Below are 20838 nucleotides of genomic sequence, written 5' to 3'. Positions count from 1 at the left end.
TGTATAATATTAGGACTATAAACTGAGGAAGAAATTTCGCAGCCTCTCAATTATTTGGCATTTTACCATGTACTAAAATTTCTGTTAAGATTTGCTCTAGAAACATGTCAGACAAATAACTTTTTTGGTGATATTCTGTAAGTTAAGTTGTACGATCAAATCTTCAAAACTGTTTCTGCGCATTATCATGTGTCTATTTTAGGCATGCAAATACCCCAACGAAGGCATCATAAGTGTGCATGCATGTGAAGTCTCACTTGTGCATCAGGGTATTTGCACACCTTAAATTTATTGTATGCATTTATGAATATTCAGCTTCTAGTTGTTTGTTATTCATGACATAGCAAGATAAAGAAACGGTACCAGAAAATAAGAGATGCATCTGTAGACTGATATACAGATTTTGCTGTTCATTCTGTTCAAATGTATTTTAAAATGGGGGCATTATTCTGACTTTGGATGGATATGCAGTGTCCTTGCTTACTTGAGTGGGTGTATCCCAAGTACATCAGGACAGATTTTGCCCTTAAATGATAACTAACAAAAAAGATTGGAATACCTTTTAAGAATAAGTTGATTTAATTAACTGACTCTTTGTTCTGCTTCTGACAATGTTGTCCTAGTAAAGCACAATTTTGGTTGTGAAAACTAGAGATTGTTTCCTATATGCCAGCATGAAGGAGAGATTTAAATGCTTCTTCAATGTCAGTCCTCAATAAAGGCAAAAGTCGCCTGTTTTTTAATTATAATATATTGTAGAAGAAAAATGTAAGTCTTGGTGCATACCAAATGATTTATGTTTTATACAATATTCAGCAAGGTGGATGTGGTTTTCATTTGAATATTTCATTTAATTCATATTCAGGAGCTAGCTGGTTTCATGGGAACTCAGAACAATGTGTTCACGCTCATGGCCTAGTGCTGCCATTTGTGATACCTTAAAAACTGCTGCCATCACATCCCCTACTGCTGCAAACTCATGGGCAGTGGGCATGTTGTGGATGCCAATGTTACCCTGGCAGTTTTCTCATGAGTCTCGTGATATTTGATGTTTACTTAAAGCCTCAGCTCTTGGACATAAGAGAATCTCTGCTTTCATAAAAATATATTAAAAAATTATCTATATGAGAAAGTTGCACTGGTATAACCTAAGGTATAAATTTAAATGAATGTAGTTAAACTACTGCAAACCTCTGTCTGGACACTTCTAATTTCAGTGGAAGTGGCTTTTTTTGTTTTAGCTTAAATCAATTGGGAAAAGTTTAAGTAAACCACAATAAGCGACTCTTAAACTGAAAAGATGCCCTGGCAGGGATTTGCACTTATTTAACTATAGCATTTTAAAATGGATTTAAGTTAAACTGGTGTAAGTTTCTCATGTAGACAAGGCCTAATGGTTGATGGAGAAAAGTTTGAACAATCACCTTAAGCGGTAAAAAACCAGAAGGCAAATAAACATAATCCAAATTTTATTTGCTTTTAATCACTTGATTTTAAGACGATATCATGATTTTCAGGACCTGACTCATTATTTTTCTATGTTACAAACTGTTCCATCTTGTATTTAGCTGGGACACTCTGAGTAAGTTTCCCAGACCTGAAGAAGAGCTCTGTGTAAGCTCGAAAGCTTGTCTGTCTCACCAACAGAAGTTGGTCCAATAAAAGATATTACCACACTCACATTGTGTCTCATTATTTTTGAACATCTGAGATTGACAATACTGGGAATCTCACACGTCAGGATAAATAAAATCAAAGTTAAGGCTCAAAATATGAAGCAGATCTGAAAATATTACCAGATGCCCCGTGCCAAAGAAAAAGTGAATCTAGAGTTTAAGGTCCAATCAAATGCCCATTGAAATCAAGGAGTATTTCCATAGACTTCAGTAGTCTTTGGATCGGGTCCTGAATTTTGACTTTCATCTTTGTCCAGAAGACTACGTTAGAGGCATATACTGTACAGAACATGAAACAGGTCTTGGCAGGTAACTCAGAGTGCTGTTGGGTTTCTAGGAACAGCTCTGCATTGGAGGTAATTCTGGGAGAATTTTAGAGGATACAGCAAGCCCTACCCTCACTGATTGGTGTAGAGGGGGCTGGATTAGTGTTCCTCTCCTTTTGGAGTGGCTAGCAGTACTGTTCTTGCATGGTTCTTATGTCCATGTGAGTGTAAAGGTATGTCTATACTGACGGCGGCAAAGTCGCTGTCGCCAGATCGATCTTTTGGGATCAATTGAGCGGTCAGTGTAGACCCGCTCAATCGATCAGGAAGTCAACTGAGTAAAACCACCCCCTCAAGTAGCGTAATGCTGCGTCGATGGGAACACAGTTCCCATCAGCGCAGTGCAGTGAAGGCGGCGCGCAGAAGGGAAGCCCAGCAGTTGACGGGAGTTACACAAGCTACTCTGCGTAGTTTGAGTAACTCCCGTCGACTGCCGCCATATCTCCAGGTAAGTGTAGACCAGGGCTAAGCTATGTAGCTTTGCCCATCTCCTGCATGGGGCATAGGAGAGAGAGCTTCCTGGTGCCTTCCCATTGAGCCTTGATTCAGTAAGGTACTTAGGCACATGAGTATTCCTGTTGATTTCAGTCGGACTATTCATGTGCTTAAAGATATGAACCCACAAACCTGAGCACAACTAGGCTAAACAAGGAAAACTTATTTTCAGTTGTTTTCTCTTAATGTGTATTTATAAGTAATGCTGAATTCTTATTGTGTGCTTTGTGTTGGGTTTTGTTTCCAGTTCACCTTATAAGAACAATTGCTTGCTCTCAAGACAGTCCTTAAAAGAATGCACAATTGATTGCTGCATTAATTAAGGTTGTCCTAGTCAATTTTAACTTCTACATCTATCTGTTAAACAAAGAAAATGAGTTTGTCCAACTTTTGTGAATTTACGTTCTTGGTCTATACAAGTTTAAATCCTCTTCTTTTTCCCCTTTCTCTGTTTCTTTTGCACCTCAATTCCCATGCCCAATGATTGTCTTTGTCACTGTGTACAAATATTGATTGTTATGTAAATAGTGGTCTCACATTGCACACAGCATGTATGTACACACATACTACACTTGGGGGTGAAGGGAAGTTTGATTTGTCAAATAAATGGTTTTCACACTGCAGAAAGATTGTTAAAGTGATATTCTGGGCCAGATCATCAGCTGATGTAAATCAGTCTAGCTTAATTTAAATCCATTTAACTGATTTTAATCAGCTGAGGATTTGTCCCCTTATTTTTTCTTACCCAAGTTTTATAGGACAAAAATTTTTCCCTGAGGAAAAAAGTATTCTTTTATGCAAAATGAAAACTTGCTATAGTTGAACATGCATTGAAAAATAATTTTTTGTATTACTTTTTAAGTGTCATGCCATGTGGCAAAATGTCAAGTACCGGTATCTTCATAGTATGAAATGGCCTGAGTTTGAAGCTTTTGAGGATAAGCCAAATTCCTTTGGCGCTGCTCCCCCATTCACTAAAGCTTTTGTTGGTACAATCCTTATATATTGTTCAGTAACAGAACTGATCAAAAATCCTTTTAAAGAGTAGCTCCTGTAAACTTGATAGATTTTAAAATGAGCTGAAGAGGCAGTTTTACTGTTAAGTGGTGGTGAATGTGACCTGTAAATGGAGAAAACAATAATAATGACTTTATTCCCTGTGTGGCATAGACTCCAAATTGTTACTTTGCTTTAGGGATGGGAATAACATGGATGTATTTTAAAATACTTTTGAAATGAACTATGAATTGAACTGGGTGAGGTGTGATGATATGTTACCGTATTTATGAACTATGCTGTGGTTGAGGGTGCCAAATGAGGGTGTACAAAAGAAAGTAGAGAACTAGTTGGGGTGGCTACAATAAGAAAATATGTAATAATTAATAATAAAAGAAAGTGTGAATTATAAGGTCAATAGCAAGATTATGAAGTGCTCAGAGATCTACTGATGAAAAGTGCTATTTAAAGCTTGGGTTTTGTTTTATTTTTTCAGAAAAAATAAACTTAAAACCACACATAGATAGATACATAAGGCCTAATTCTTCCAAATGCAGATACTACATTGATTTAAATGGGAATTCTGATTAAAAAAAGGTCTGGATTCACTCTTTTGGCCTGCACCTGGTATGATCATTTACACCAGTGTAAGGTGTGTATATAACACTGTCTTTCTGATTTGGGAGTACAGCCCTGGTGTAAATCACTACACCTTGTCCACAGTGATGGTGAACTGGTCCAAGAGATCCAGATCAGGCCTGGAATGCCTCTAAAGTTGGTGAACAATTGGATGTTGCAGCAGTTCCACAGAATAATGCAGGTAGACTTAGATGTCTGTAAGTTCTCTTGAGTTGTGAGCAAGACTTTGAGAATAACCTGAAGAAATTCTCACTGACACACAACCATTTTTTGGGATTCCAAAATAGTTATCTACTAATTTTTTGGTGTTTGTAGTTGTATTTTTTTCCTGCAGTGTAATTGTTTTAGAGGTCTAAGCTTTGTGTTTGAAATATCTAGGTTCCCTAAAACCAGACACTCAAATCCTGCTCAAAGATAAGTCCACATTCCATCCGTCTAAGAGAAAGAAATTGAGTTAAACCCAGGTTACTGTGTGTTGGGTCTTTTGGATGAGACCTTAAAAAATGAGGGCGTGCTTTTCCTAAGTGTTGAGTATCAACATTTATTGACTTCAGTTGTAGTCATGGGTGTTCAGTAATTTGAAAATCAGGCTTAGAGTACTTGTGTGAATATTAAGAATAACATGGCAAATTTTGTAAATCTTTCTCATGAACCAAGCTTCCAAACACTGTTTTGGAAAGTGGTTAGTTGCCAGTCTACAGGCTAGAGGTTGCTCATTAAATTCATCCTATAAAGATAGCTTGAAATCACTGTTTTGAAATGAAATGTGTGTAAATGAATGTAAAGGGTAATAAAATATCATTTTGGTATTTTATTAATTGAAATGAAAAATAATATAGTCAGGTGGAAAACTCCTTGTTGGAAGCTCTTTTTTATACTTTAAGAGAAAATGCTTGCTGGGGTGCATTTATAAAAATCCACTGTTTTGCCAAACAAGTTGAAGTTCACCAATTTTGCTTTAGAAACCTATGTTTGTCACCCCTGTTTGTAGCAGAAACTGTGAAATTTCACACCCCAATTATTTGGGTGACTCTAAAAATATCAAGTTCTGCTTACATATAATATCTGCCAAACATAATTTATAATCGCTTCACATGTTTCTATCATGCACAGTTGCACTCAAGGGGACCCTAGAGTTCATAGAGATTCACTTGAGCACCTAAATCCTTGATATTCAGCTCCATGAGTAACTCTTATTTTTGTCTTTGTCATTGCATGAAGATACAGTGTATATTGTACCACACAGTATATTCTGTCGTAGTCTGAAAAGAAACTTTGGAAATCATTTTGAGAAGTATTTCAATAGCATTTTAATTTTGTCTGTTTCACAGTATTTCATTTATTTTAGCTAAATGTTGTGCTACTCTTCCAATACTTTTTTTTCAAATGTATTTAGTTCATTTGCTTTTAGAAAGATACAATTTTATTACTTGTTATATCTGAATGGCATATGTATCAAATTTAAATCTTATTTTTAGTATTTAAAATTCTTTTTAATCTTTCATTGAAAAGTACTCCATAAGTAAAGAGAGATGGACATGGTAGAAAGGATTCATTTAAAACTGGTACCCAATGCTCATAGGTCATCCCTGAAAACTAATCTCAACTGCAGCCGAAATAAGATTATCTGAGCCAGATTCTGATACCATAACTCATGTAGCATATATACTACTCTGTAGCTATTCCATTGAAACAAATGGAACTACTCACAGAGGAAGATACTACTCATTCTGAGTAATGGTGTCTGAATCTGTGCTCTATAATACTTTGTATACTAATGGAAACAAAAATGTTTCAGTTACACTCTAGGATTCCTGATAATTATTTTCAGTACTCTATTTGAAGCCTATGAATTGTGATAGCACAGTGGGACCAGATTGCTATTCTTTGTGTGATACTGAATTCTCCCTTTTTAAACAGATCTAAAATTCTCTTATATCCCCTGCTCCTGCAAATCACTTTTAGTGTCATGCTGCATAATGGGAGGAAAACCTCAGGTCAGTAATTCATATTTTAGTCAGATATACTACCTTCATTTACTCTAACATCACTTAAGTGTCTATGTGTAAATAGAGGATAGGTATAATATATTTATCTTTCAGATGCTGTAAGGTTTTAATTAAATTTCTTCTTCCTCCTCTAAACACTGCACTCCGTTTGTATACTGTAAATCCTGTGCTACTGGGATGTCTTTAGCCCTTCCTCTATGCCCTTCCCATTTAACTTAGATTTCATTAGATATCTGAGCTGAATTGGGGTGACAAAGTGGCAAGGGGAGTCAAAAATGAGGAGGCTATGTGAATGCTGAATTTTTAGTTCAGCAAAGGATTTCTAGCAGCCAATCAAAGTAGAGGAATTTGCATAATTATTGTATTTTTATAATACACTTACAGTGATTATATAAATCCCTGAACTTTGATAGGCTGATGGCAACTAGTAACCAATCTTAGTTCAGGGATTTGCATAATTTATGGAATGATGTAGTTTTGTGGACAATTAAGCATGCCTTATGGCATGCCTACATTTGGATTGATTAAAAGTTCCATTTTGGTATAGTTATCCATAGTCTGAAAAAGTAAATGTGTTTATATACCATAACATCCACATGTTACACATTCAGTATATGACCATGCTTTCCAACTGTGGCCCTGACTTAGGCTACTGTAACTTTCTCCAGGTAGCAACTGTCTTCAGCTCTCTGCTGAGAGTTGGCAGAGTTTATTTATTAGTATTCCAACCACACACACCTACACACTATCTGTGCCAGGACTTGGATGATGGTATTGTTGGAACTGGCTATACTGGCTTTATCTTGATGGAGAATGCACTTTCTTTGCCCTCTTGGGGAAGCTGTCGGCTAGCCACATGGGGCTAGTGTTTGGCCCTTTTGTGCTGCTAGAGCTAGATCATGGGAAAGAATCTGGCTCCAAAGCTTCAGTACTTACCATTTAATGGATCTCAGTGTTGGTGGCTATAGATATACAGTGTGTGGCTGTTTATAAAATAATTGATTTCTTCATGTCATTTACACTGTGATTCTCTTTTATTTCTGTCACTGATTGGTTCCTAAAGGTATCTTGAATCTGTCTATTTTTTAAATCAAAATACAATTTCAAAGCATAAGTCATAAAATAGAACAGATCAAAAAGTTAAATGAGCTTTTTCAAACTTCATCCATTTTCCCCTTTGAAGTTGTTTATATGACAAACAACAACAACAAAGATTTCTAAGGCTGAATTTCATTTTGAGTTCACAAAGTTATGAACATCAAAAAACAAGTTTCTGAAATGTTTGTTGTCTGCCTTACAGTTCAGGTACAGTGTTGTTGCTCTGCTATGTCTTTATAACAAATGAATTTTCAAGAGTTTTTTTCCTTACAGGCAGCATTAAAACTACATTTTAGTCTATGCTGCACTCTGTGTTATATTTAACCAATGGCTTACTTTTAATGGATTTTTTGGTCATTGTCATGGTGGTTAGAGATTCAGAATATAGAAATTAACTTTATTCATCATATTGATTCACTCTGAGACACTTTTTAAACTCGGGATGCTGAATAGTCCTATGTCACTGATCACCTCCAGTTCACCAAAACACTCTCAGTTAACTGAGCAGTCATCCCTCCAGCAATGTGTCCGGTTCATTGCACCCACACTTCTAATTTTTACAAAGATTTCTGATGCCCCCAGAGAACCTTCTAAAAAACAAAAGCTGTTCTATATTCAAAAGATCCAGTTATACTCTTGCCACCTACTGAGATCAAATTATAGTGTCCTGATATCAATGGAGTGCATTGATATTGTTGAGTCACTTGTGGTCTTTTGTGTATAATTTATAAGACATTCACTAGTGGTAATACTAATACACTTTGAATTATTTTATTGCTTAAGGTAATATATAAGGTTTAATATACAGACACGTTTATCTATTTGTTTTATACCCTTTATTGTCCATCTTTTATTTATTTATAGTATTATCACCTCTCCTACTGGACACTAATGTGACTATTTCTGTAGCTTTTGTGACATCCCATTCATCAGTCAGTAGAATAATGTTTAATGTTTCAGAACATTTGACATATCAACCGTACTATCAACCTGTGCTCTTGAGACCGAGGTTTGTAATAAATTTGAGGATATATATGGTTACCCTGTTTCAATATGTTTTAGAGGACTAAGTGAGTCATGCAAGTAATCAAATATTCATTCCTGGTGTAGAAGGTGACATTTTTCTTCCTAGGTTGTGGGAAAGTTGATGGGGAAAGTATCTAAAACTACATTACTGCCTAAAGTGTGCAGCCCAGAGGAGTTCCTACAGTCTAAAGGCTGGAGTGACCCCCATATATGAGGGGAAGAATACAGGTGCCAGCCAATTTATGGCTCTCCAGACTAAGATAAAAGTGTGCATGTGTGTGTGTACGTGCTTGTGAATAAATGCAGCATTATGCTGTACTACTGAGTAAATATCCCTCAGAACTACTGTGGGCCAACAAAGATTGCTCTCCCCTGGACAGGACTCTGAAAAGTTAAAATATCCCTTATTTGGATATTGGCATATGCCTTCAAAATACCAATTAAAGAGATGTGGGGAAAAAGACTTTCCTTTATATATTTTACCATCTTCAAGGGGAATCCAGGAATGCATTGAAAACCTGAAGTCCTAGTTTTTCCTATCACTTGATTTAATTTGAAATCACTAGCACTTTGAAGCTGTTACACATCAAAATTCTGATAACTAAGACTGCTGTTTTTCTACTAGTCTGAAAAGATTAAAAGGATGCTGAGAGGAAACCATCTCCTATGACAGAGGGAACACAATCAAAGGATCTAAGTAGGACACCCTGAAGAACAACCAGTGCTTTCTATAATTATTAGGAAAGAGTATATTTTGTTCAAAATTCTTAAGTATTATGTTCCTTCTTTTTCTGTCGTCTTAGTTCCAAAATGTCTGTTTACAGAAAAAAGGACATCTTAAAAGCCTAGCACACTGTGTGCAGTGTATATATATATAATAATATGAAAATAGGGAGGAAGCAATGTCTCTAGTGGTTAAAGCAACAAACTGGGAGTCAGGAGTTATGATCTAGACTCTTCCATTGGCTTGACCTTTGGCAAGTTTCTTAACCACTGTTTTCTATTTGTAAAATAGGGATAATGCTTGCACACTTTAGGATCCTCTTATAAAAGGGAACTGTAAAATATTATTTTCTTGTTATATTTGTAATATATATATTAGGCAGGACGTAGGTTTGCGTTCCATTCTTAGTTTTGCTATGTTATTACTATAAAAGAAGTAATGTACAGTACATAATTTATACTCTCTTTCAGCTATGTGTAACTGTCCAGTGCTTTTCTAGTATATTTAGATGTGACCTGTTCGCTACATCTGCAGTACTCAGTAACATTTTTGCTGGCATGTTACCATAATGCAGGTGGAGAAAAAGTGGTGTGGTGTTGGTTTTATTTTACTTTGATTATATTATATCATATCAAGTGTAATTATAGCATTGTGTATTAAGAGTACATATAGTTTACTGTTGTTGAGATTCATTGTCTTATTCTGGTGTAACTAGTCATTGGATAAAGGCTGTTTTGGAGATAGGTGGTCATATTATTTTAACTGCAGAGAAACCCAAATAAGAATATTCAGATTTGTAAAAAAATTTTTAAACTTAATGCTTCAAAATTATTCCCATTTATGTAATTTACAAAATATCTGCTATAATTGGTAATATGATCAGATGCCTGGCATCTGAATTGCATGTATTTGACCTGAAACAGCTAAATGCACAACAGTTCATAATAATGTTGTACATATCAAATTGTTGACCTACATGTCTCTCATACTTCTTGAAGCTAAACTCTTGGAATTCTGGTCAAATCTCCCATTTAATAGGTCCAGTTAGAAGAATGACTGAACAGACACTATAAATTCAGCTTGGAAGGCCACATGCACAATTGGCTTTGAGTCAAAAACCCAAAGATGCTGTAATCAAACAAGCTTTACATTAGAGATATTCAAACGTTATAGACAACATCATATAGCCACATACTTCCAAGAAAGCCATCCACTTCTCCCCCTTCAACTCAAAACAAAATAGCATAATCAAATGTGGTAATATTTTTTAAAAATTAATTTGAAAAAAGTAGAGGATGACAGAAGTAAAGAAAACATCAGAAAGTGGCTAGAAATTGAAATGTGAGCATTGAACAAAGGGCAGTTTTTCAATATGAATTCAGGCTAACTGGTCCAAAAGTTAAGCATGTTGTTTACTTATTTGGAAATAGCTGCCCTGAAACTAACCCCAGATCATGATGGAGTTCTAATTCTTCAGACAGACTCTGTTAAAAGTAATAAGTAGGCAAGAGGAAGGGGAATTAAAACAAAGCTAGAATACAAAATTCGGTGTTTACTTAGGGCCAGATCCAAAATCCCACTGAAGTCCGTGAGAGAGCTTTCACTGGACTTTGGAACAATGGGCTTTTCATCAGTCCCTAAGAGTCTGTCCCTATTTGAGTTCAATGGCAAAACTCTCAACAATTTCAGGGGGTCAGTATTTCATCCTAGCACTGTGCATATAATTTTTTTGAAAGATGAAGAGGATACAAGGCTATATTTTCGCTAAGGAAGATGGTTTTCTTCCCTTGAAATGTTAGCAATATTGTTGAGGCAAATTGCTATGGTGCTGTTGCTGGGATTATGACTCTTTGATTGGATTGTTGCTGTGGGATTGCAGTTGTCCTCATTAACCCATCTTCCCTAGGCAGAAGTCCTGGTCTGTAAGGAGGGATTTAGGCATTCTACTGGAGGGGAAAATAAAGTCCTCTAGCTTTATATAGCAAAGCAAGAGAGTTAATTGACTGAAGGACATCCAGGAGATTATTCCTGATTAAGTCCTTAAAAAGATGAGGCCTTGTATCCATTACTTGATTGCACAGGTTCATATGATCGACCTATAACCTATTGCTTTGCTAGCAACCACATACAAGGAGCACAAACTATAAACTTTCAGATCTCATCACTTAAAAGTTATTTCCGATCAGGGTTAAATTAAACAACTCAAACACTATTAAAACAATAAAATAAGAATTGGTCTTTGAAGCTGTGCTGTGCTGTGCTAAGGAATATATATGATTAGTAACCTTAACATTAAATCATCTTGTAATGTACATTACTGTACAGGTACATTCATATTACAGGTACATGATTGATTTAATGTCCAATTACTTAGCAAGTACAATATCTCTCCTAGTTTTAAAAGAGAAATATATCAACCCATGCTGTCCTGGTGGCTATCCTACTTCATTTCCTAGAAATAGTTTGCTATCAAAGACAAGGAAAAGTGAGATTACAAAACAGAAGTAAACTAATGAGAAATGTTCATATTCAGACTAAAGGATGTCTATAGATATAATTACATATCGAAGAAATGTGAAAATGGATTTCAAAAAAGAACAGTGACTCTTAGCCTGCTTGCAAAAGCCAGCTTCTAATGAGAGAGAAACCAGTTTAAGGAGTATTTTTAGCTAATTTAGATAATTTGATCTTTCAAAAGAAAATATTACATATTAAAACTCATTAAATTAGGGACTAACTTGACTCTTAGTCTTGTTTAGTAGATCATGACTCCATGCATGCAGTCCAGCTATTAATGTATATATTGAAGCAATTGTAGGTTTCAGCTGTAGAGCTATGAAAGATGATATGCTAGTGTTAGAATTTAGGCTTAATGGGTAGCCTACCTTACTTCGAATACTTCCTGCTGGTGAGATGTTAATGGTTACGCAGGAGAAGAGCTGGAAACAGTAGAGGATAGAGTCAGAAATAATATACTGGGATCATATCAGTTAATCTCAGAATGACAGATTGGACTCTACTCACTAATTTTTGCAATTTGCGGAACCAAAAATGTTGAAGTTCTGCCTAAATCATAGCATGTGGAAAGACTGATTTTCCTTTTCAGAATAAGAAAACTACAACTTCTCTTCTTCACAATTGGATAGATACGGGCAACTGTACTCACACTGAATAGCGGCTTACTCTACTAAAGACAGTGTGACTTCTTATGGACGGAAGTGCTAAAAGATCTTCAGTGTTAAGATATCAGCACACTGCCCTTTAATTGTAACATACTGATGATATTTTAGGGGACTTTTTTGTTTGTTTTGTTTTATTAATGAGTAAGCTAATTCAGTTAACAAAGAAGCTGTGTTTAATTTTTAAAATCATTTACAAAGTCATTTCAAATGTATTGTAAAAAGGATTGGATAATGGGCCAAATCTTGCTTCCGTACCTGAATAATCCCACTGAATATAATGAGACTACTTGTGAGAGTAAGGTGAACTGTATTTGGCCCATTCTGCAGAATATGGAGAATGCATCTATGCATTCACAAAAAAGGAATTAAATAAATCGTCATAAATAAAACAAATTCCTTTGTAACAGACCAAGGAAAGGACTTTCTTTGCTTGCACTTTAAAATGGCCTTACTACAAAATTGCATTAGCTGCTGCAGTTTAAAATACTGTCGGGGGGGGGGGGGGCGGAGGAGAGAGGAGAGAACCTGTAGTATGTTGAAGACAGAGAGCTGAGTCAATATTTCTAATTTTCATGAAGGGAAATATTTCCACATTTTTTTAAAAGTGCGGTTATTAAATGATAATACCGTGTATTATGAGAAAACAAAATTAACAATGTTTAATACGGTTTCCTGCTTTGAGAATGACTGCTGTTTTAAAATTTGCTTTCACTGACAAAGATAGAAAAATGCATGCTGTTCTTTCTTTTAAAACTCACTAAATTGCTAAGCAGCCTGCCTAATACCTTTGTCTCTGCTATTGTGGCGCTTGATATTGCAAAATTGTTAAGTATGCTGCCCTGATCCTGCAAAGCACTTAAGCTTGTGCTTAATTTTAAGCATGTTTGTACTTCCATTGACCTCAGTAGAAGTACTCCTCTGCTTAAAGTTGAAGGTATACCTCAGTGATTTGCTGAATTGGGACAATTATGCACACCACCTGGCAAGACTGATCCCATATTTTGTAGCTAAGAAAAATGCCCCATTTTTAGTTGAGAAGCTCACATACCCTGGAGCTGTTCAAAAGCAAAGTGTGTATCTAAAGTTTGCTAATGTCACCTGCCTTTTATATGGGTCAAGCCAAAACACAAGTTCTGACCATCCTTTAATTTTGGGGGTGTCTGAAACTGGATCAAGATGAAGGTGTCAGGGCTTGAGTCTATCTCTAAAATTTAGAGAGCCTCAGCCTAAGGCTCTGTTTTTCCGTGTCTGTTTTATTTGTTAACTTTATTAGTATTTGTACACTGAATCATTTGTTGTTGACAAAACATAACTGACATTAGAAGGGACCTAGGAGGTGAAAACAATGATAAATCCATGGCTTAAGTTTAGAGTGCCTTCCCTCTCAAGATATGAATTCATAGTTGAATTTGCATTAACGAGTTACACATGTTTATTAAGGGGAGAATTCATTAGATGACTTACATTATAGATGTATTGTTCTATGATACAGTAATTAAAGGATAAGTCATTCTCTTTTGGACAGTGGTTGCTATGATAAAAGACTTACTTAAAACTTGAAATACAATGTTTCAGGTGAGTAGCATTTTTTGTTACAAAATTTGACTAAGAAAATCATGCTGATCTCATATTTTCATAATGACTGTCATCTTCCCAAGGTGCACTTATGGCAACCCTTTTGAAGCCATCAAAGACCAGGCAGCCAAATTTAGCCTTATGTAAACCAGTGCTTGACTTAAGGCTGAACTTGTTCTCAGAAGATCTCAGGCATATGTCTTAATCTCTCAGACTGAAGAAACAACTTTAGAGTCATTATTGTCTATTTAGATCCGTTGTTTGTGAACTTAAATATTTCCAAGCACAACACTAAGTCCTGTAAACACAAACAGGAAATACACAAGGAAGAAAAATCAGAGTAAAGAAAAGAACATTATTCATCGAATTATAGTTAGGGTATTAAAGTACGTTCAGTAACCAGATCCTGCCAGAACAATATGTGCAAAACCTGCTATAATGATCAACACCCTCCACAACACACCTTTCGAGATTACACGTGCCTATCCAAAAACACGGAGTATCTCATCCAGTGCACTAACTGCCCCCCAAGCAGCTCTGTGGATGAAACCAGACAATCACTACATTTTCAAATGAACTCACATAGGAAAATGGTAAAAGACAAATACAGCTTATCACCTGTGGGTGAACACTTTTCACAAAGCGATCACTCTATATCTGACACCTCGGCCCACAGCCTCAAAGAAAATCTGCACAACAGTTTCACAAGAAGAGCCTGAGAGCTTAAATTCATTACTCTGCCAGACACTAAAAATCATGGACTGAACAGAGACACTGGATTTATGGCTTATTACAACAATCTGTAACCCACTAACCCCCTCTTTTTGTCCTATGTCTGCAGACAGAAGTGTTCATGGGCCCGTCCTTACTGTGCTAACTACTTATACTAAACCATCAGTTCCAACTTACATTTTGCTGTGGTGCGCCCCGCATCACAGACCTGAGGTGGAGCTCTTTGTGACCCGAAAGCTTGTCTCCCTCACCAATAGAAGTGAGTGCAATCAAAAAAAAAAAATTCCCTCACCTACCTGATCTCTCTACATCATGGGATCCATACAGCTACAACTACACTGCATACATGCAGTAACATCATACTCCAATCTCAGATTCCATGAAATACCTAGCCACAATGGTGGGAGTTAAGCAAACACAACCACACTTGACTAATAATTTACTCTGGAGACTCAAGTAAATAGCACAAGAGTTAATATGTAATTACTGTCCTTTTCAGTTGAGTGTTTTCTTTGTCACAAAGTAACAGTGTGTATTGTCTTGTAAATTAACACATGTACATTCAGTAATGCACAGTACTGGGTCACTCCGCTTGTTACTGGCTGCAAACTAGACATTGAGCTGTTGATCACTACCCATTGAGCCCAACTAGCTTTCTATCTACCTTATAGTCCATTCATCCAACCCATACTTCTTCACCTTGCTGGGAGACTGTATCAAAAGCGTTGCTAAAGTCAAGATATATCACGTCCACCACTTTCCCCACATCCACAGAGCCAGTCATCTCATCACAGAAGGCAATCAGCTTGGTCAGGCATGACTTGCCCTTGGTGAATCCATGCTGACTGTTCCTGATCACATTCCTTTCTTCCAAGTGCCTCAAAATGGGTTCCTTGAGGACCTGCTTCATGATTTTTCCAGGGACTGAGGTGAGGCTGACTGGTCTGTAGTTCCCCAGATCCTCCTTCCCTTTTTTGAAGATGGGCACTATATTTGCCTTTTTCCAATCATCCAGGACCTCCCCCAATTGCCACAAGTTTACAAAGATAATGGCCAATGGCACTGCAATCACATCAACCAACTCCCTTAGCACCCTGGGATGCATTGCATCCAGCCCCATGGATTTTTGCATCTCCAGCTTTTCTAAATAGTCTTGAACCTGTTCTTTCAGCACTGAGGACTGCTCACCTCCTCCCCATGTATTACATGTTCAAATATTCCAAGAATTTTCAAACACTCCTAATTCAGTTCACCAATTAAAATAGATCAGTGGGAGTTCCATGTGCAGAGAGCTGTCGGGATCAGGTCCAAAGCTAGTATATTTATTTAAACACCAAGAGATTCTTGGTCAATTTGCATGTATTCCCTATTCTTTTTTCAATTATATCAGCCTCCATGTTAATAAAAAACTAGCCCCATGTTTTCTTTAAAAGGAGAAATACACTTTGCATATTATATACTGTATTTTATATTAAACTTAAATTGTGTCTAAAATCCATGATGACATTCAAATATTTTTTCTAATGGTGGATATGTCAGTTTTGAAGGCCTTTAAAATTGCTTTGTCAAGCGGATTTAAACCTAAATAAATCATAGTTATTATCTATTTTAATTTCCACTGCTGGAGAGTACCCCCAAAACATTAATTCTGTGTAGGGTGTAATCTATGAACAAATAACATGGTGGAATTAATGAACAATTAACTATGATCATACGTTTTAAACAAGGCTGATTAGAATCCTCATACATGGTTGGATTTCAGAGAGAATCTGTTTGACTCAGTCTTGTACTGCTGAGGTAGTTCTGTTCAGCCCTAATTTCTTATTCAGCCTGTAACCATAACATCAATGAGGTAAGGCTATATCATTTAGTTTTCATGGCAACCAGAAGAGAATTCCTCTATCCTTCAGTGCGCGCGTGTGTGTGTGAGAGAGAGAGAGAGAGAGAGAGAGAGATGCCTTGTAGAAATGTAGCTGCTGCTACACTGTACTATATGCAGTATGGAATGAAGTTGCTGTGCTATCTTATTTACTGTATTCATTAAACCAGACAAGCACTAAGTGAACCATAGAAATTCCATCTGTATTCACAGCGAGTTCCACGCATGTTGCATACAGTGCTTTTCCCCTCATTTTACTTAGTCTTCATATTATATATGTATGTAAAACAAGTACAATCACAGATTTTGATGGGTTTTTTTTAAATATTAAATAATCTGATCAACGTTATATTTCTTCATTTTAAAAATTGCTTGTATCATTTTAAAAAGGAAGCAGGCTCTGAGTTTATCTTAATGTCATTGGGGACACTCAAGGAGTAGCACCAGAAACTGCAGTGCAGCACCAGGCAAGGGCTGGATTTATAGCTTGATCATTTTACATCATATACAACCATTAGCTTCACTCTCTATGATGTGGAGCTTTGATCATACTGAGAAGAGAGACAAAAGAAAAATTCCAAAATATCAGTATATTGGCAGAAACCTCTTTTTTTTATTTTATCATATCACTCAATACCCCTCAAGGACGACACATTTGAAACTAGAAAATTACATTCCTTAGTAGTATAACCCCCCCAAAAATCCATTTTATAAGGAGAGGGAAATTAAAAAAAAAATATATATGGATACTTTTGAAATGTTTGTATTTGTGATACATGTGAATTGTAATTCATAGAAGAGTTCTTAAGTCAGAGAATATTCTATTTGAATTTTTTATAAAGGAAATGTAAAAAATGTAAGCTCTTGGAGCTGGGACAGCTCAATCAGATCTTATGTTCCAATTGGAGGATAGAGATATTTGTGTGGACTGTGAGTCCAAATGATACTTTTAATATTCCTAGCGTGTTTATCAAGTACTCTTTTCCAACTGAGTTCATGTTAACTTTGTACTATGTCTGGTTGTAAAACGCTAAATAATATTTTAAAGCACTAGGCATTAATCTCCCAAAAGCTCAATGAGTTTACTCATGTGCATAAAGTTAAGCACATGCACAAACATTTTGTTTGCAGGATCAGAATCTAATTCATGTATGCTGGGTGTTTTTTGTTTGATTGATTGATTCTTTTTAAGGCAGTAATTAGCATTATTATTGCATTTAGAAAAATGAAACACTAGGTCAGTAATACAATCTACTTAATAATTGGTGGCATTGATTACGGAGGAGCCTGATACAATGTGCCAAGAAATAAGTGTTTAGATTAGTTGACAAAGAAACCGTTCCTATCTCCTTAGGCTGTCAGAGAATAGCTGTAAAGATACTTTTGGCTGCTCTGAGCAATGGAGCACGAGGATGAATACAAGATGAAGAACAGTCTTGTGGTTTTTGTGTTTCTGGTTTTTGGTTTCTAGCTCTGCCACAGACTTCCTGTGTGATCTTGAGCAGGTCACTTCACTTCTGTTGGCTTCCGTTCCTTGTTTGTTAAATAGAAATAATACTTTCCAACTTCACAGCTGTCTTAATTAGCAATGTTTGTGAGAGCTCCGATGGCCTGGTGATAGGCACCATACAAATGCTTATCATAATACATACAAATAATATATTTTCAAATATGTCCATTGTTTTTGCTCTGCTTAATGCTCTTTGCCCCCATTTATTAAGTTTCTGTGGTAATAAGTAGCTGGTGTTAGTAACTTTTTAAAAATGTTAATGAAAAATATTGCTTAAAGTGTTAGCTGACATTTATTTATTTAATTTGGCATATTAAATTAATTTGGCTTATTAAATACCAGAAGAAGTAAATGTAGATTTCACCCTTTACAGCACAGTTGTCCTCACCTACTTTAGAAAAAATGGTTGTGTGTGCACGCTTTGTGTGTGCTTTGTTGGTAGAAGGTATCCTTTTTCCTAGTGGGCCATCATTTTGACTTCTTATTGCCACCTGACTTCTCCCTTACTTAAATTTGTATGTAGTAAATTAAAAAGGGTGGAACTGATTACCAGTGTTCTCTGGCTCACCTTGCTTAAAAGTATTTTGTTTTTAGCTTTGAGGAATATTGCTGTTCACTTACTTCTGCACCATTGAGTACCCAAGAGTCAGACCATTAAAGCCCATCTATTCACATGCCCATAAATTGGACAAAACTTCTTTCTTTTGTATAGTTTTGCAAGCAATCCTAGGAATGACAGTGAAATAGACAAAGGACATTGAATTTGCAAGATTTGCTCAAATTGACCTGTTGCTGTTGAATTTTTGAAAAATAAGTGATCTTTATCAGTGAACTATTTTAATAGCAACTGGTATATGACGTTATAAATTACCTTTCTTTTAAAGAGAGACTGGAAAAGACTGACTGATAAGGAATTACAGTAATCTAGTTTAGTGTACATACCACATGAGTCACAGCACTATTAAAGTCAAAGCCTTTGCAAGGGTAAATATGAGACATGTTTGAAAAATGGAAAAGTCAGGCTTAGAAATATGATGACTGAATAGGTGGAAAATACTGATTACCCTAGATACGCGGGTTCAGAAGAAAGCTACAGGTCAGTTAGGCACAACTGTTTACTCGTCCAGCTTTTACATAGTGTAAGTAGAACAAAATAGTGCTTGCCTCACCATAGAATCTTAGAACCTAATCCGGCAGCCTGAAAATGCCAAGTGAACACCATACTAGACCACCTTCATCAATAAATTCTCCTTTTCTTTCCCCCATCTCTACCTAGAACATATGTTTTGTGTCCACGTACTCTACAACATTTGGTCATGTGGAACGTGACCTCTAGGAATGATGTACCATTACTTCAGTTACACAAAAGGATTTACAGTAGCAGATTGACAGCTAAACTGAAGCCATGTTATCTTAGTGGTCTTTCAATCTGTGTAATGGTTTTTAGATATTTTAAAATATGTTTAAAAGGATGGACTGAGATCTTCTGGGCCTGGATGGAGGAATAGAATCCTCCTTGAAATTCCACAGGTAATTCTAGGAGATTTTGCCAGAATAACTTCTATCAGAATAACTGTGAAAAGGTAACAAAACTACATTGGCCTGATTCTCTACTGCCTGGAACCTTATGTCATTATCTGTGCCTGTTCAGAGTACAGGTGTTAAATTATTCTGCTTTGGTAACATTTTACATCCACTTTCATCTAGTTTGCGCAGGTGTGACTACACAAGGTGCAAGGCAGTACAGATTCAGCCCCCATATTCATGATATTTAATATTTCACAAAGGAAGTAAAGTGCAGAGCTCTCCACTCACTCTCACCAACAACACATGCAAATAGAAAGCAATTTGTTAGCCTAGTTTGGCCAGGAGAAATCAGGCAGCTAAATATCAAGATTTCTCTGTGTGTGATTTATTTGGAAAGATATTTTTCTCTTGTACACAAAGAGCATTTGTAGCCTGGGTAGAATATCCAGTAAAGGGAAATAATGTACAAAATGCCACTTAGAACTTCTAAGACTCAAGACCAAGATTGTTAAAAATGACAAGTGGTTTTTCGATGCCTCTATTTTTGAGAGCCCAACTTGTGACACCTAAAAGAGTCCTGATTTTCAGAGGGTGAGATTTTCAGTGTTTCTTTAAAGGGACCCAAATTTGAGGACTCAAACAATCACTAGTCGCTTTTGAAAATCTTGGCCCAATTGTGTAATTTGGGTGTGTGTGTGGGTGGGAAGTATTACCAAGTGCTGTCATAGCAAACTGATATTAGAATGTAAATCAAGCTGTATCTTTCTAACAGTTGTTTATTGAGGGCAGGCAATGCAACCCAGGCAAGCGATTCTACACATGCCTCGGGAACATCACTTTAAAATGTATGCATGCCATAATAGAAGGAAGGAGGCCACAGTATGTACTTCTTCACTGGATTTTCCATGAGCACAGGGCACTCTGGAATCTCTCAGCACTGGAGTAAGGTACAGGACCTTTTTGTTGTGGCAAGAAGACCCAAAGGAACCTTTCCAAAATGTCAGTGAATGATGATGTTAGTGAAGGTGGGCACCATAGAATTCTTTGGCTGGCAGGAGGTGACTCTGTGCACACATCAATCTGTCTGGTTCCATGCTCCTTGGAGGCTAAGAGTAAAGCTTGGGGGCGGGGCGGGGGCGGGGAGAGAGGGAAGGGGAAGGGGGAAGAGAGAGGAGCCCAGGCCTGTTGGGAAAAAGTCAGAGGGAAGCAGGAATCCAGGTGAGCTTTGTTGTTTTAGAATCAAATGTATGCAAACTCACTAGGTTTTGTCTGAGATTTGCCTTTAATTTTTGGATAACCCAAAAATAAAGACACAAATCCGGGTATTTCAGTGTCATGTATACCACACCTAATGCTGAGGGTCACTGAAACTCTTGTGAAATAAAACTGGTGATTTTTCCAATATACTTATTCAAGTGTTCTATTTGTGAAAAATAAATTGGTG

At 36.5% G+C, this 20838-nt stretch overlaps 1 protein-coding gene and 1 long non-coding RNA gene across 8 annotated transcripts in view; one reads left to right on the top strand and one right to left on the bottom strand.

Annotated features, from left to right (window-relative positions):
* The window catches only part of LOC137156027 (uncharacterized), a 117882-nt gene extending 103024 nt beyond the window's left edge, over window positions 1–14858 (bottom strand). The window contains exon 1 of the long non-coding RNA XR_010920642.1: window positions 14775–14858. This is a non-coding gene — a long non-coding RNA (uncharacterized lncRNA). The remainder of the gene's footprint in view (window positions 1–14774) is intronic.
* ANK3 (ankyrin 3) overlaps window positions 1–20838 on the top strand; it is a 399852-nt gene that overhangs the window by 127784 nt on the left and 251230 nt on the right. The gene's annotated exons all lie outside the window — the stretch shown is intronic.

This window comes from Emydura macquarii, unplaced genomic scaffold (assembly GCF_026122565.2).
Source record: "Emydura macquarii macquarii isolate MOO-44397 ecotype Brisbane River unplaced genomic scaffold, CSIRO-AGI_Emac_v2 contig_1390, whole genome shotgun sequence".
Taxonomy (NCBI): Eukaryota; Metazoa; Chordata; order Testudines; family Chelidae; genus Emydura; species Emydura macquarii.
The sequence above is the reverse complement of the archived record's forward strand: the minus strand, read 5'-3'. Positions and strand labels throughout refer to the sequence as shown.